The 15,592-nt window shown below is 39.3% G+C and overlaps 1 long non-coding RNA gene across 1 annotated transcript in view; it reads left to right on the forward strand.

The window, feature by feature from the left end:
* LOC105101921 (uncharacterized) overlaps positions 1 to 15,592 on the forward strand; it is a 482,147-nt gene that overhangs the window by 245,879 nt on the left and 220,676 nt on the right. The window contains exon 7 of the long non-coding RNA XR_004141159.2: positions 13,076 to 13,198. This is a non-coding gene — a long non-coding RNA (uncharacterized LOC105101921). The remainder of the gene's footprint in view (positions 1 to 13,075; positions 13,199 to 15,592) is intronic.

The raw sequence follows: 15,592 nt of genomic DNA on the forward strand, positions 1-15,592 counted from the left end.
ATGGTTATAACAAATAATGTGCTTCAACAAATGGAAAAAGTATTATAAATGGCAACAGATGTAGCTTAGTGCTGACTTTAGATGATGGCAAAACCTCCTATAGGATGAGTGATGCTGTGTCCTTCCCATTCAGAGCCATCAAATACATCGCTTACAAGTTAGAAAGTAATGGTCTTTGCTTTGCTTGTTATGATCAGCCAGAAAAACTGGCTTCAGCTTATTGAGTCTATTATTGAGCCCTAATTAGCTGTGGTGTTTGGACATTCTGAGGCCTATGGTAAGATAAATAATATTTATGGTTTCTTCAATGTATCAAATCATTGTTTATGAAATGCAGTGTAGGATAAAATACTCTCCTCTCTCAGAGTTGAGACCACAGAGTGACCAGACGCTCATTCTGGGGTTGTGATTGAACTACTGGAGCCCAGCATGGGTAATCTTCACGTAGACACTCTAACCACACAGTGCTCAGCAGTATCTCAGGCCCATGCAGACTCCTCGACGGGTCTTTAACCAATACCCTTAACATGGCCATGTGAGCTTTGGGTGGAATTGAGGAAGGATAGCATTAAATACACTGAGTAATCTGAAAATGAAGGGTGAGGGAATTAAAAACAAGTTCAGTTGGGTTCAAAGAAAATTTCTGAGAATGTCAGCATTTTCCATTTTGGGGGGAAAAAAGGATGTCTTTAAAAACTGTTCTGTAGGAGAATCTAGAATCTCATCAGTGCATATATGAACTGAAATAGTGTGGAGAAAAAAGTAAACAAAAAAGTAGAGTCTTGAAGACCCAAAATAAAATACCAGGATGGTATCAGTGAAGACAAACAGACCTCAGTTTCCTTGTCTGTAAAACAGGGAGAAACAATTTTATATTCTTGGAGCCAGATGAGTTTCAGAATTCAGCATGTTTAATATTCTATAAAAGTAATGAAGTAAACATGCCATTTATTGTATGGAACCCTGAGGGGGTTATGGGCCCTATCCCCTAATGAAATACATTAATATTTCTGTAGTGAAATGTGTACCAAATGGGTTAACTAAAGACTATAAGCTGCCTCACATTAGGTCAGGTCAGCTTTTGCTGCCAAGTAAATTTGCTCTAGACTTACAAAAAAAAAAAAACAAAAAACCTGAGGTTTTAGAACTTTTGGATTTATGAATTACAGATGAGGTGGAATAATAATAAAATGCTTTAAGGGATAAACTGTGTATAAACTATATAGTGCTGGCATAGAGTAAGCATGCAGTAATAGTGGCTATTGTTATTATTAGGTTGAGTCATATGAAATTTCTGTTTTTATAGGTAAAAAATACTCAGATACTTTAATTATAATATTATTGTCACTATTAGAATTCTTTGGGTTAATATATGTTTGGCTGTATTACTATTCTATTTCTTTTCTTTCCTTCCTTTCCATACTCCCCCCACCCCCATCCCATTCCTACCTTAAAATCCTTGCATATAAAAAGTGATGTGAGTCATATTTTTGGTTGGGTTACTAAACAGGCTCTGAAAGCTTCATCTACTTGTATGGGGGTCAAAGGCCTTTGCTTAAAGAGGATCAAAGCCAAAACAAAAATAGTAAAACAAGCAACAGGCATTTTCCTTGTCTTAGATTTCCATGCCCTTCCTTCTCAGCAAGTCCTAAGTGTTCTAACCACAGTGATTCTGAAGACTGGGAATTCCAGAGCTGGTAGCCTGGGCTGAGTCAGAGGGATTTGGGTTGGATCAACACAGAGCCAAGGCCAAAGACATGGTGAACCAGCATGGAAACACACACACACACACACACACACACACACACACACACACACACACACACACATACACACACACACAGCACAAAACACAAAGCAGCCAGCTGCCAACCACCTCAGAATTATACCTAAGTGACTTGTTGTTCATAACCCCATTTCTCTTCATTTCTGTCTGACTGTCCACCTTGGTCACCCTCTCAGGTCATTCTTGATCTTAAATAATGTTATAGACCATCCACATGGGCAGAAAACCCAACAAACTCACTAACTACATTCTGCTTACAAGTTCATTTCCAAAGCTGATTATTTATTTGTTAGATTAAGAATTTCTGCATCCGTAGGAAGAGTTTAGTAATTGAAAGCTACTTTTATTTTACTAGTATGTCTAATAGCTCCTAATTTTATCATAGGAATGAATCTAGGCTTGTTAAATATTTTCATAGTGATTCCTCTGAAAAAGTAGAATATCTTAATTAACCAAATAATGTATGATGAATATAAAGGCATAGAAAAGTGGAATAAATATCATTGTTAATTGTTCTTTCCTTCTGGAAGATAGGTCTGTAGCAGTATTTCTTAAACAGGGTCCCATGGTTAACTGATATTAGTAGGTGTTTAGGGGAAAAAAAAAGATTCTGTGCTCAAATAACTTTGGGAAACTTTGCTTTGAACAAAATTAAGAAGGCATTATTACTGTAGAAACCATTATAGCTTTTAATCTACTAATTTATATTGTGAATCTTTAAGAGGAGACTAAGTTTGTAGGAACTCCTAAGACTATTTGAACGTGGAAATTTTCCTTTTGCCGACAAACTTAAACACCAGTGTTGCAGGCAGTACAGTGTTTGAAATATTGAACCTGGCCTATACTGGTAGGTCAGTTGTGATGCCTTGATAACCACAGATTTAACTGAGCAGTTAATAAGCCATTGATCACAAGCAGCCATAATTTGACCTTTCCTCTCCTCATGGCTTTTTGGGTAGAAGTGGACACCTGATCCCAGGTGTCTGGGACTGGCCAGAACTGAGAAGCACGAAAAGGGCCAGCCACTTTATTAGACACAGAAAGAGGCTGCCGTGAGCAATTAGGGTCCTTGAGGGTTCCTGAGTAAGTCGTAGTTATGCGTAGGCAGATGTTTTGAAAAAGAGGCAGGAAAGATAAGCAGAGTGGAGGGTGAGGCGGTTGATGCGCTGTGTCAAGAGCTGTGGAGGCAGAGACAGAGCATGTGAATTATCAAAGAGTAGATGGATTTTGACCATCTGCTCTAAGGGGGCAAGAAGGTAACCCCATTCCTAGATCAACTCTGGGACCTTCCAATTTTTTTTGCCAGACTGGGATGTGCCACTTCTTGGATTCCTCAAGATAGTCCTGTTCTTGTTTATAGACTTCTGGTTATAAAATTCCTCATTACTCAATGTATTGTCATAAGAAATTCCATCATAATTTGAAGTAGCCTGACAACTCTGTCCCTTTGAGCTTAAAAAACTCCAATGAACACTTCCGGTTGATTCTGAAGACTGTTTTTTTCTATTAAAAATAACTTTTTTCTTCCTGCAAAATTGCTGTGTAGAAAAATTATAGAAAAATTGAAAGTCCAATTAATTGCAAAGCATACAATAAAAATTACCTATAATCCCCCCAACTTGGATAATCACTAAAATTTTGATATATATCAATTTAGCACTTTCTCTTTCTGATTGCAAAAGTGGGAGCACTCTGTTTATGCAGTTTTGTGTTTTTTTCACTTAACTATTGTGAATATCTTTTCTTTTTAATCACAACATGTTTAATGGTTAAACCATATTCTGTTGTGTGTGCGAAGTTTAATTTTTTAATTTTTTATTTAATCTATTTAATGTCTAATGTTGGACATTTTTGTTTATTTTTTGCTACTATAAACACTTCTGTGAGAAATAACTTTGTAGCTAAATGTTTGCACACGTGATTATCTCTCAGGATGAAGTCTTAGAAGTGGATTTACATGATCAAAGTGTAAGCACAGTTTTAAGGATTTTGATTCTTATGGACAAATTACCCTCCAGAAAGTCTGTGCTAATTTACATGTCAATCCAGAATCTCTGACAGTCAAGCTTTCTTTTCTGTGGCTTCTCTCTGGGAGCTTTTCACTGCTTCTCCATCGAAATTGCTTGTCCTAAACTTGTCAGCGCTGGCTTTGGCCTCTTTGTCTCAGAATACTATCGCAATCTTCTCTTTCTTTTTCTGCCACTGGATCTCCCTCTATGAAATTGCCTATTGAGCAGTAGAGGAGGAGAAAAGTGAACCCAGTGGGGGTTTTTTTGTACCCCATCCAGCCTGGGGGAGGCAGCAGTAGCTGCAAATTAAACTTGAACCTTGGAAGATTTGCTTTCTACTGGGAAATGAAAGACCCACAAGGTTCAGGGAGCCCATTAGTGGCAAGAAAATTAAGAGCATAAACCCAGAGAATGCCCACAGCTTGCAGTTTGGCATTACATGGTTGCTTATGATTCATATAACCTCTCATTGCTGAAATGGGTTTAAAGACAATGACAACTCTGATTACGTTCTTGATATACTAGCTAGGGCCAACCACCTGTGGCCCTATTGTCAACAAAGACGTTGTGACAAATGCTGCAAGAGACAATAACAGAGGGGAATAAAAACATCAGTGCTTTTTTTTTTTTTTTTTTTTTTTTTTTATTCTGTGACTTTTCATCATGAGTGTTTAGGAGAACAGGGACTGAGACTCCTATTTGTGGGCTGTAAGACTCTTTCTGTGCTCTTGGTGGTCAAAAGGGCATTTGGGGAATTTTTCTGTTAGTTGGCAATTGTGTAGCAAGCGAAGGCAGGCTGAAGAGAGTTATTTTTACCTCCTGTTTGCCTCTCTGGTAAGAACTTCTGAAAACTCAGAGAAGTTTGAGGCTACCTACTAAAATGTTTATGTTGGGATTTTGTCGTTTATCTATTTTAGAGTCATGATGGCATTCCTCCTCCTGACCATGATGTGCGGCTGTATGCAGAGTATTGCCCACCAGGGAAGCCCGCCCGAGCCTTTGGTGTCCAGACTTTTAGTGGCTCTTGTTTACACACTGCCTGTGTGACTGTCTTTTAGTCTCCGGGCCCCCTCAGAGGTTCAGGCTAATACCTTTAGTCTCTAGTTTCTCTGGACGTGGAAGTTTATACATTTCTCAAAGTGTCCATTATAAATCACATTGTTAGACCATTCAGTGGCCTAAGTCCCCTGATACGGGCAAAAAAAACCCCCCCACAAAGACACTTTTCATCAGGTAAAATACTCCAGGGGCCTACAGCTCACTTCCTAGTGACCAAGAGGTGAAAGCCAGACCTCCCTCTGGGTGAGGTCAGTCCTTCACTACACAATTACATTGATGAGCTATTTCTAGAAACTCATTGGCTAATCTGAATCTAACTAACTGGGTCCACTCTCAACCTTTTCTGTTACGGTTTTCAAGGTTCTTTTTTTCTCTGGACCCTTTTAATATCTCTCTTTTACCTCATTTCTGTATGTATATGCTATTTTTGTCAGACTGCCCTTAGAAATGCAAAATTCTCACCTTACTGTGAGGAACAATCCATCTCTCCTGGACTTGCCCCAGTACAACTGGATTGAGCCCAGGAGGCCTCCCCTTTCTTGTCCTAAAGGCCTACCAACCCATGAATGTCTTTTCCTCAACAAAATAACCATCTATTCCTGATTCATGCCACTCCTTTAGAAGGAAAATATTGAACAAAAAATAACCAGCAACCATAGATTTCTAACCCCAGGGAAACTATCTTTAGAAATAGAGTTAAGGCTATTGCAAACAAACAAAAACTTCATTACCAAAAGTCCCTTACTAAAGGGACTTTCAAAGGAAGTACCTTAGGAAGAAGGGAAGTGGCCCCAGAAGGAACATCTGAGGTACAGGGAAAAAATTGAGTAAGCAGACAACAACAAAAAAAGGTAAATATGTGGGTTAATATATTTTTTTAAATGAGCCGCCTTTAGTTTTTATATAAAGTAAGAATTTCCTCCCCCTAATGCATGTTCTACTTTTACGGTTACATTGCAGAGAATCCTCAATTTAAATACTGTTGGTGACCTTTTTGTAATTATTGACCCACAAAGAAAGTCTCTTTTCCTTAGAAACATTTTCAAACCATCCAATCCTATTACTTTAGTCATCAAATCAAGTGTTTATTATTTTTCAACTGATGAAGAAGAGTAACAGGTCATTTATTAATTTAGTAGCTATAGTAGAATGGTACAAATCTGAGATTATTTTTGTTGAACAGAAACGATTTACAAAATCTCTATCCAGCTGGGGCATTCTGTTAAATATTTCTCATTAATGGATTCCTACTGTGACTGCTTAAACTTTAAGTTCAAGAGAACAAGTATGGATGGTAAACTGGACTAGGTAGTGTAGTTTAGTAAATGAACAAACAAGATTACAGAGATCAGCGTCTACTTAGAGTTCAGTGCTCTGGAGCTGAAAGATTCTTCAGAGCTTTTCTACACCCAGTAGAAAAAAACAGAGAATCAGGAAAGTATAACAGAGCAGTTGTGTTTTAATGTAAGAGAGATGGGGCCTTTCAAAAGCTCTGACCAGCCCCCCTGACTGGCAGAGGACTGGAGAGCATTTCAAACAGGCAGAGCTGAACCATTCTTGTCCACCTCATACTTCTCCACTGGGGGACTTTTGTGAAGGCCTCTTTTATTTAAGTGCATGGTTCTCGCTGCCAGTGACAGCTGTGCCGCTGTTTTCATTTCCAGCTAGAATACTTTTCTCCTCCAGAAAGTTTTGTGATCAGGTACCAATCATATCTGGACAAAAGCATGTGGGGAAACTTGAATCCAAGACAAATTCATCTAAGATTGTTGTTGTTGCTTTTAAACAAGTGGCCAGCTTTGCAAGTTTATGGATTAGCTCCCAATGTTTGTGCTCTCTGACTGCGTTTTCTTGACAGGTTATTAATGAAGAAGAGAGACAAAGGTTACACTCCCAGGAAGAAGAGCCACGGGGGTGTTAGGAGATTGAGAGGGGTGTGTATGTGTGTGTGGTGGGGTGGGTGGCTGTTACTGGAGAAAGATGATCAAGTGTATATTTGGTAGCAGTATCAAAACTTCTATGTAGAGATTGCTGTGTCTGGGCATAACTGGGAGAAACCTCAGAGCTGAGTGCCTTAGACCAAATTCTATTTCTTTCAAGAGAATGCCTGTATAGGTAGGGTAAGTGGCCTCTGGCTGTTCATGAATATAGATGTACTTTGTCTTTCTTCTCTTCCTGGGGCTGGAACTCAGCCTGAGCATGGGCTTGGCCATGGTTGTGGGTGGATGGTGCAGGGTTTGTGCTGATACAAGACCTTCTGACAATCCAACCTCTGCCATTTCCAAAGTGTTCACATGTACTGTATACTCTTTGTTGCAGAATAGTTACTGTCATTTGTAGCTAGTGGTGTATCTGCACAGGTGGAAGGTCCCAGACCCTCACCTGTCACTGCTTACTGGTGAGCTTTTCTAGGGCTTGTGTCTCTCTCCCTCTCCTGGGTGCCCAAGGTGTGAATTGTGTGGGGTTCAATGGAGATGTTTTACTGACACAGAGGGTTTTACTTCATTAGCCTCTATTTGGAAATGGGGATTTCGGAGGTCTTTTCTTATTGTTTGGTGTTATAAACTTACGCTGCTGAGGAAGAGCAGAGGAAAGCACTCCCTGGAACTTAAACAGGGTGGACAAATTCCTAAAATGTCAGCTCTGTGGTTCCATCTCATAAGCCAAGTCTCACTGGCTGAGACAAAACCAAAAGAACACTAGGAATTTAATTAGAGGAATGAGTGAATGAGTAAAGAAATGAATGAATAATAAAACCTGAACACCTCTGAACATTTAGAGACTTCTGGAATTGAAACATATCTTAGAAATAGTTTTTTCTAACTCAGTGTCTTGCAGATGAGCAAATAGAATGAAGATGTCCCAACATTTAGCCTGCCTTGTAGATTAGGGCACATTGTTAGATAGTCTGGGAACTTGGCCTTCAATCTAGGGCCCTTGATCTGGGGTTTGTTTAGGAGCCTCCAGCTTTGTGCTCCTGCCTTGGGGCTCTTCATTCAACATCACTGAGGGTGTTCTTCTCCCCAGAGAGGAGCTGCCCACATTCTCTGCTCAGATGATCCCAGTGAGAATTTCTCATCCCTATGATGTCTAACTTTTTACATAATTAAAACTTTTTAGTGTGTATTTTTGCATTGACTATTTTGTTGTAGTGATTTAAGTTCCTCTTCATTTTTTTTCTTTTGAATTCTTTCCCAGTATAGTACTATCTTCTCTTTTTTTCTCACTTATATTTCATGTTTCCTGTTTCAACATTTGCTTTCCAATATCTGTTTAATGTGCCAATAGTACAGAACAGTTGCATAGCAAATGCTGTGTACCAAGCACTGTTCTAAGTGCTTATATATGTAACACAGGGAATCCTATTGTTTTAAAGATGTACCTGTACTCGAACATTTTATTTTGATTAAAATAGATTTTAATTCTGATTGTTATTCAGTTTTTTTGCACCCCAAATTTTAGTTTCTATCAAATTTATCATTCTTAAACTTTTATTGCTAAAATTCTTTCTATTTTAAGCTCTACTGTCCATTATTTTCCACTTTTCTCTTATTTTTGTATTTTACTTGCTGAATTACATTTAATAATTATTTCTTTTCTTTTTTTTTTTGCTGCCTGAGGTTTGATATTATTTGTATATTTTAGGTCATCTTTTAAAAATTCTTCCTTGCATACTGATGGAAGTGAGACTAAAGATGGGGATGAGACTATCCCAGACTAAATACAAGAGACCAGAGAGAATTAACCAAATATAACTTGTGAACCTTGATTAGAAGCTAGTTCTAGAACAACAACAACAACAAAAAAACATAGCTAACAAAGACATTCTTAGGACAATCGTGGAAATTTGAATATGGACTGGAATGATTGCTCATTTTGTTATTGATATTAATGATTGATAATGGTATGAGAGTTATGTAGGAGAATACCCTATTCACCTCCTAGGAACTTGCAAAATCCTTTGTTAGTATATTCCAAATTCACTTAAAAATAGCCTTATTTTTCATAAAGCTGCTCCATCGTGATGCTATATGGGTTTATCCAGATTATTAAAAACCATGTTCACTTTTTAAATTATAAAAGTAATGCATGAGTATTTGCTTATTGTAAAAAAAAAAAAAGTACATTTTTTTCCTCCTGTGAATCTGCCACTTGGAATTCTGGTTCTAACTCTACTCTTTGTATGATCTCCTTGAACATGTTCCTTTATTCTTTTGGGTCCCTCAAAGCAGCTCTATTATCTCTAGCTAAAAGGATTGAAAGGAAAGATAGGACCCCAACACAGAATATTTGAAGTGGTTACTCACCAGGCCTGCATATGCATATTAAAATTCTCTGAGTTGTCATAGAAGCTTTTGCAACTGAAAATAATTCAGCAGACAGGATCATTTTCTGTGTAGCTTACAGGCTCAGGAACAGTCCAGAAGCATTGGTATTTGAGTTACCCTAACCTGCTCAGCCAATCTCCACATGTCACAGGCTGGTAATTTGATCTACAGCTCCCTTGAAGTGAGTTTGTACTAAACACAGAAAGCTCTTATTTTTTCTCCTTTTTTGCCAAACATTAAACGGACTTTTATGTGTGTCCTTTTTTTTTCCCTTACAAAATCGTGATTTGATTCAACAAAAATATTACACACCTTCTTCCTGAGGGTTTCGGATCCTTTTCTTGGACTCATAGCCACAGATTTTCAGCAGCTGCCTGCCCTTCCATTCACCAGAAGGCCTTGGTACCTAAGACGGGGAAAGACCAGCTTTGAATTTAGCTGGGCCTAAGAAAACACAGACGGCAGTGAGAAAAACATCTTCCAATGACCTTTCCTTTCAAGACTCAGGAAGTCTGCTGCTTCTCAGTGCTCTTATCGTTGCTGCAAAGTTTTGACTTTTCCAATCTCCCGTGGTGGTTTTCCAGGCGAATTAGAACAGAAGCTGAAAGAGTCTCCTGTATTTAGGGAGTAGGAGGAGCCCTCCTCAGGATGGAAGCAGCCCCACCTGGCCCCTTCTGACCACCTCCCAGTGGTCAGAGCCCCAGCGTGTGTCTCATGATGGAGACACTGGAACCACTTCAGCAGTGGAAGCTGACGCCGTGTTTAATCCATCTGCTGATATGTAGATTGTGGTGGGTACAGCAGAAGGCCTGATGATGCCATGGACACACCACCATGCAACAGGTAGCCTGCTTTCCAGCTACTTTGCATGATATCCAGACTTCTTGGCAGTGAGGCTGATGGGTCACAGAGCCTGAGGCAGCACCTCTGAGAGTGCTTACAGTTTATAATGATACCCTAACCAGTGGTTGAAATACCTAAGATAATAGCAGCCACAGTAATGTGCTATTTTGGGTTACTGAAAACTGAAATATTTGTTTTTTGCTGAAGATAGTTTGTCAGTTTAGTCATTTTTATATCAGTAATACTAGGAGTCCTGTCTATCTAATCAGCCAGTTTTACTATAAGGAAAGATTAAATATCTGTCTTCAGAGTCGCTGAGTTCTTATAACATTTTAAGTTAAAATCCAATACTTTCTTCCCTAGAGACATCTGAACTTAACTTGATTCAAGTTCGGGGATGCCAAAAGCCATTGTGGTTTAGATGATACCTGTTTATGATTGACACAAATAGTCACAAGTGTACAGAATCTTGAGTTGTGGGATCTTGCCGTCCATCTGAGAGGCCATTGCACAAATTATTGCACAAAAGAGAAATCTATGCTTGTCTGGGACACCCAAAGGGAGGGAAGTGGGGGTTCAGATTAGAATGGATAACTGCAGGATTCAAACCATGTACATATTATACCCCAATAAACAAAAGTATCAATTACTGCAGCCTACTTCTAGATTTTCAGAACAGAGATTGATTATGAAGAAGAAAAAAAAAAAAAAAAAAAAGAGAGAAAGAAAGAAAAAAAAAATCAACTCAGAAAATGAACCAAACAAAAAAACCCTACCAGATATTTGATTATAACATGATGCTTATAATCATTTTTATGGGAGTGAGTGAGAGGTTCTGGGTTCTGACTCTGGAACAGACAGGTCTCTGGCTTCAACCCAACTCTGCAAGATGATGTCCCCCAGAAGGCCTTGCTTGTGCCTTGACACTGAGCAGTAGGTCGCTCTGCATCTTTCCGAGGACAGGTATTGGAGGCGAGGCTCAGTGGTCCAGCCTTGCTCCTGCCCTTACCCAAAGGAAGAAGACAGATTACAGGCTCCCCTAAACACTTAATGGAATCTGGGGACAAAATATTTAAAAGGTTAAAAAGCCTTTATAAGGGAGAAACTTCTGGTCTCCCTGTGGAAGATGACCAAATACTATTAAAATATTTCTATTTCTGGTAGCCAATCAATCCCCAAATATTTATAGCATGCCTTCCATGGTTAAAATCTGGATCCAGAATTGTTCATTACAACAATTTCATCTGCACAAAGAACTTGCCTACATCAAATGGCAAGGTTGTAACCACATGCAAGGGCAAACTGCACAGCCCTTGTTTAGCAACACTCCCTTTTGCAGCTTGCTGTGGGAGGGAGTATCTTCCAATCCAGACTCTATACTAAGGAATTAGGTAATTCAATGACAATAGTAATTTTAGCTGCAGCTTGAGGGAAGTTTACAGCTTTAAAACAGGAAATGGAAAACAATAAGTAAGAAACTATAAAATAAATTGAGCACACAGCTTTCTGTTACATTTTATACCCAGTGGTACATAGCCTTTACTTTAGGAAATGACAGGCTTATTTAGAAGGCCAGCAACTCCTGGAGTCTCTCTCTCTCTCTCTCTTTTTTTTTTTAAATCAAAATGGAAGTGGGAGCAATGTTGGATACACTTAAGGCTTAGTTTTTAATTTTTTTTTTCAAGTTCTAATTAGGGGGCTTTAATGTGTGTCTAAAACAGTCCTCTCCCCTTTAATGTTTATAGGCTATCTTATAGCAAAACAAATCTTTACTGTGAATTTGAGTCTGGGTATTATTAGCTGCATTTTATTAAGTGATTACAGGGAGCCAGGCCCTGTATCAAGCACTATAATGCTTTAGCTTATTTAATTAATTTAACTTTGTAATGTAGGTACTATTATTATCCCCATTTTATGGATGAGGAAACTGAGGCTCTGAAAAGTTATGTAGCTTGCCTGGAACACAGCTACTAGCAAGTGTTACACCAGGGACTCAGATCTTCTTGTCCCCAGAGCCTGAGATCTTAATCTGTTCTGCTGACTTACATTCCAAATCATGAGTTTCACAATCTGAAGTTTGGGGACTCCTAGGAAGCCATGAGATAATGTTTAAGGAATATTTAAGTGTTCTGTACATACTACAACTGCCATAAATTTATTTTAAATAAAGTTTCTTTAAAATAAATACAAGAGGGGTCTCTGACTAATAAACTCAGGTCCTTAAACTGGCTGAAATTGTCATGTGCTATTTCTCCAACATTTGGGTTTTAACAGGCAACTAACTGTGAGTGACCACGCCCTTCCCTGGCTTTCAAGACACTAAAAATTTCCTGCCTGCCTGCAAAGTTAGAGAACTTTGAATTTCAGCATTGGTGGTGTGTGTTATCTGAATTGTAAGGGTCAGGATTTAGGGAGAAGATGACAGGATTTGTAGTCTAAAGAAGATCAGGGAATCCTAGTGACCTCATTTCTTTAGAGTCTCAGTATTCTCACCTTTAATGGAACCGCTATCAATACCTATTAAATCAGTGTTGTTAGCATTCAATTAGACAATGCATGTGAGTGAAATTTATGAGTTATTATTTTTAGAGACATTGGAGGTCTCCACTGTTCGACAACATGTGGGACTGTACTTTGCCATCCTCTGTTTTTTAAGACCTGTTAAAGTCATTTTTTTTTTTTTTCCCTGTGAGTGTTCTATCCATCAGGATCCTGGCAGGAAACAGATGGTGCACTCATGCTGGGAAGAGTTTAATAAAAGGATTGTTTACAAAGGTGTATGCTGGATTTAGGAAAAGCACAAGGGATGTTGCAAGTACCCCAGGGCAGGGGTCGAGGGTGGGAAGTGTGGGCATTACCAACAGTAAGTCTAAAGGGGCAAGCAGAGGGAGTGTTTATCAGAATCTAGAGTTTTTGGAAAGAACCGCCTGAAGGGAACTGTGGCCTTTGGTGGAGGGATGAAGTCAACCCACTGAAACCAACCAGGGAGATATCTTGGGGGAAAAAAATTTCCTGACCTCACTTTCTTCCCTCCCTTTGATCTCCTGCAGATGCTCACCATGGCTGAATCCCCATGGAAGCCAGGGGGAAGGTAGCTCGGATGCAGTCCACACAGTCGGCCCCGAGGGCAGAGAGCAGGTGAAGAATGGAAGGTGGATTTGGACAAGCAGAAGGTATGGAGCACAGCCTCATATTAATATGTTAATAATCTTTATCACTTTTGTCAAATTGGCTAAATCAACTGTAATACAAAATTTTGTTGTCTTTGATGGCTCTGCCTCCTCTTCTGTGTTTTCTCCACTTCACTCCCAGGCTGTCCTGTGTTCTTTTACTCCTCTAAGTCTTCTTGTGAAAAAAGTTAACACAAGAAGTTAATTCACACACTTAAATATCGTATGCCTAATTGTTGTTTTTAAAAACATGTACTGATTTTTCCTCCTGGGATGGCTAAGTTGCTACTGGATTGCGCGCAGATGAAAAACACTAAGAACTACCTGAAGGCACTGGAAAGTGAATAAATGCAAGGAGATTACGGAGGGTGGTTGGCACTTGAAGAAAGAACAAGACAAGAAATGCCTTCTCTTACTTATGGTTTTTTTAGCTTAAGAGTAGGCTATAGGCAATGCTCGTAGTCTTCTGGCCTGAAGAACTAGAGGAAAGAGTTGAGAGCAGATGCAACCAGTGAGAAGTGGCCGGGTAGGGATGAGGGGGTGGTGGATCTCTAAAAGGAGAGAACCAGAGAAGGGAGCCGTAAATTCTGTGTATAAACTCCCCAAATTCCTGGCTGATTCCTGAACTATAAATGTATGTGGCAGACTACAAGTAGCTCAGTAAAGGGTAAATGAACTGAACTGACATATAAGCTATTGCCTGAAAAGCAGAGGACTTTTTAATTTTTTTACAGTTTTGCCAAAACAAAAATATCATACTCTTTGGGAGAAATATAATAGAATTTAGAGACCTCACAAGAAACCATCCACAATGTCCAAGATATCATTCAGAGTTACTCGACACACAAAGAGCAAGAATGGGGTTCTTGACCTATTCTTGAGAAAAAATATAATCAATGTAGATCAATCCTGAGGTGGCTCAGATATTGGAATGATCAGATCTGGATTTTAAGGCAACTATTTTAACAGTAATTAGGGGGAGATTCATATCTTTAAGGACTTATGTTAGAAAAGAAATTAATGAACTAAGGTACTACCTTAGAAACCTGGAAAGATTAGAGCAAATTAAACCCCAATTCAGTAAAAAGATGAAACTACATAAGAACAGAAATCGGTGAAACTACATTGGTTACAAGAGATACACTCTAAATATAAAGACAGATGTAAAGTTGACTTTTGAAAAGATAGAGAAAATTTATAGATCCATAGCTAGACTGATCAAGAAAAAATGAGAGAACACAAAATACTGATGTCAGGAATGAAAAAGAGAACATAACTACAGACCCCATGGAGATATAATAAGACAAACGCTGACTGCTCTTTGCCCCTGTGATTCCTGGGCTCTGAGAGGCCAGCGTGCTCTGTCAACAGTCATAACTTACAGTTCAATGGGACTCTTCTGTGTCTTCTACTTAGAATGTGCCCTTCAAGGGCCAAGGCCTCCAACTCTGCAGAACCCAGAATTGTGGGGACAGGAAGGACAAAATCCCCCAGTAGGTCATTGGAAGTGATGGCGAGTGGGGTCTCTCTGATTTCCTCCCTTGGTTACACATTTGGAACACTGAGATGTTTCAGAGCTTTTAGGTGGATATTTGGCTACAAGAATACTGTCCTTGAGAATGCTTCTCTGGAAATTCCTTCTGTAAATACTGGTCCATCTCCCTCATCACTGTGACCAGATTTCCACCTTCTTTTTTTCACCCCCGTCGATGTAACACACCTCAAAGCAGACCCTTTGCTGAAATAGTTTATTTACTTGCTCCCCTACCACTTCTGGAAGCGGGAAAGGGAGTAGAGTCGGGGAAAGAACTGGGTTTATCTGCAGTAATATGCTTAATGTTCACGACATGCTTGCTCCCCTGTATTGCCTAGTCATCTCGGCCACATGATTAGTTCTGCTCAATGGACTATAGGTGAATCTTCCGAGCTGAGGCAGTTGAGAGTCAGTGTACTTCCTCCATGGTGTTCTGGCCCTGGTATGACAACCTTAGGGGCCACATGCGAGAGAGAGTGTAGCTAGCTATGAGATGAAGGAAGCCTACCCGACACATATCAACTAACCTTTATTGTGCTAAGCCTCCGAGATTCTGGTTTATTTGTTGCGGTTGCCAAGTGCAAACTACCTTGATTAATAAATCTATTCTTGTCACACCCACCAATTAGTAAACGGCATTTTAGGACCCTAATTGTAAAAGTATTTACACTTGGAAAAAGATTGGTCAGTCAAGGCTTCATTGTGTATTACGTAGACCTAGCATTATGGTGGGTGTTTCACTCTTGGGTGCCCGTCTGGGTAGGTGAAACCCTCTTTCCTGGTGCCTACACAGAGGTTAAGATATTTTAAAAGCATGCCAGGTCAGCTTTATTCAGTTCTTACGAGGGCTTGGAGAAGGCTAC

The sequence above is a fragment of the Camelus dromedarius genome, chromosome 13 (genome assembly GCF_036321535.1).
Source record: "Camelus dromedarius isolate mCamDro1 chromosome 13, mCamDro1.pat, whole genome shotgun sequence".
Taxonomy (NCBI): Eukaryota; Metazoa; Chordata; class Mammalia; order Artiodactyla; family Camelidae; genus Camelus; species Camelus dromedarius.